Raw genomic sequence first — 2,500 nt, 5'->3', positions numbered from 1 at the left:
TTATATAGTATGCATAAGTATATTGGCACTATATAGTGTTATGCTAGATATAAGTATTGATATATACATGATTATATGTTTATGATATTAATGTTGTATACATATAAATGTATATATGCATAGGTATGTATGTGTATATATGTATACATGTATATATGTGTGTGTATATATATGTATATGTGTATGTGTATGTATATGTATGTGTATGTGTAAGTATTTATGTATATGTATATGTATTTGTATTGTATGTATGTATATATATGTATATGTGTATGTGTATGTATATGTATATGTATGTGTGTGTATGTATGTATATGTATATGTGTGTATGTGTATATATGTATGTATATGTGTATATGTATGTATATGTATATATGTATATATATATATATATATATATATATATATATATATATATATATATATATATATATATATATATATATATATGTATGTATATGTGTATATGTATGTATATATATGTATATATATTTGTAATTTTGTGTATGTTTTGCTTATGTATTTATATAGATAAGGCTACCGCATTGACATATAAATAACTGTAATGAAAGTAAAATAAGAAGAAAACAAGAATATACCCGCCACTAGAAATGACCCTTTTTAGCAGGTGTCTAACGAGCTTTCGGACTCCGCCTACACACACCTGAGTCAAGCCCAGGTAGCGGGTAAGGGAGTGTCATTGTTCTCTAAATCTCTATATGTATGTTCGTACTTTTGCTTTCCCTATAAAATGTAAGAAACCTCTCTCAATAAATCAGTCCTCTGAGGAAGTATCACGAAACTAGTCAGGACTCAAGTGTATATTCTGTATTTTCATTTTCCCTGTGGTTCTTCTGCATATATATATATATATATATATATATATATATATATATATATATATATATATATATATATATATATATATATATATATATATATATATATATATATATATATATATATATATATATATATGTGTGTGTGTGTGTGTGTGTGTGTGTATAATATTTATATATTTAACAAGACACCTGGCTCATTATTATATAAGGGAGATTACATACTATACATTATGTTGTAGAGCGGTTTTTTTTTTTTTTTTTTTTTTTTTTTTGCACATTGTTCTAGTAGTTTTCTTCCATGCCATATCTGAGGTATTTTGAATGATCATAATAATGATTGTGATGTGACTATTTTAAATACCATGATTATCAAAAGTGAGTAAGATTTTATATACACACATCAAAATCATGTTTTCTCTTTTCTTCCAACAGAAATGCTCCGGGATACACGTTGCATCTTGTGAATGGTATATTATTCCCCTTAGATCTGGAAAGCTGGAATCCACTTGGTATTGATATATATATATATATATATATATATATATATATATATATATATATATATATATATATATATAATTTATTGTCCCTATTGACAATTAGGCAAATTTGATTAAAGAACAAAATAGTTTACAACCATTCAATGACTAGTTCATTATAATAAAGGTTAGCATTGATTCTTTGTTCCTAGTGCTTAATTGATATTTAATGTATCTAAGTATTTTCTGAGAGAGAGAGAGAGAGAGAGAGAGAGAGAGAGAGAGAGAGAGAGAGAGAGAGAGAGAGAGAGAGAGAGAGAGAGAGAGACCTAACGGGCTGCGGCCAGTAGGGTTGCGGCAAGTTGGGTTCCAGCCAGTTGTGGAGTGAAAGCAAATGTACGTCAGAGAGAGAATGAATGATGTAGAGTGTTAAGGGCAGTGAAGGGAGTGGTAAAGAATAGACGGTTAGGAATGAATGTGAAGAGAGTTATGTATGAGTAAGTGATTGTACCAATTGTGATGTATTGACCGGAATTGTGGGGAATGAAAGTGGCGGAGAGACCAAAATTGAATGTATTCGAGATGAAGTGTCTGAGGAGTATGGATGGTGTATCTCGATTGGACGGAGTTAGGAACAGAGTAGTGAGAATGAGAACGTGTGTAAGAAATGAATTAGCAGCTAGATGGGTATGAATGTGTTGAGATGGTTTGGCCATGTAGAGAGAATGGAAAAGGGCTGTCTGCTGAAGGTGATGAATGCAAGAGTTGATGGGAGGGATACAAGAAGAAGGTCAAGATTTAAGTGGATGAAAGGAGTGAATAAAAACTCTGGGTGATAGGAGGAGAGATGTAAAAGAGGCAAGAGAGCATAATAGAAATAGAAATGAATGGCAAGTGATTGTGATGTAGTTCTGATAGGTCCCTGCAGTCGCCTTGTTGACCTTTGAGGTAGCAGCAGTAGGGGATTCGGCATATGAAGTTTCATTTGTGGTGGATAACGGGGGAGGGTGGGCTGTGGCACCCTCCCTAGCAGTACTAAACAAACTCAGCCGAATTCTTCGTCAGGCCGGGAGGACCTAAGAGAAGAGAAGTCCCCTTTTGATCTTTTTTTATTTCGGCTTCTCCCTCCAAAATTTGGGGAGGTTCCTCGATAGACAGAATGTATGTATGTATGCATGT

The 2,500-nt window shown here is 32.2% G+C and overlaps 1 protein-coding gene across 2 annotated transcripts in view; it reads left to right on the top strand.

Annotated features, from left to right (window-relative positions):
• Window positions 1-2,500, top strand: part of LOC137619466 (zinc finger protein 501-like) — a 572,135-nt gene that overhangs the window by 79,381 nt on the left and 490,254 nt on the right. The gene's annotated exons all lie outside the window — the stretch shown is intronic.

The sequence above is a fragment of the Palaemon carinicauda genome, chromosome 26, assembly GCF_036898095.1.
Source record: "Palaemon carinicauda isolate YSFRI2023 chromosome 26, ASM3689809v2, whole genome shotgun sequence".
In the NCBI taxonomy this organism is placed as follows: Eukaryota; Metazoa; Arthropoda; class Malacostraca; order Decapoda; family Palaemonidae; genus Palaemon; species Palaemon carinicauda.
The sequence above is the reverse complement of the archived record's forward strand: the minus strand, read 5'-3'. Positions and strand labels throughout refer to the sequence as shown.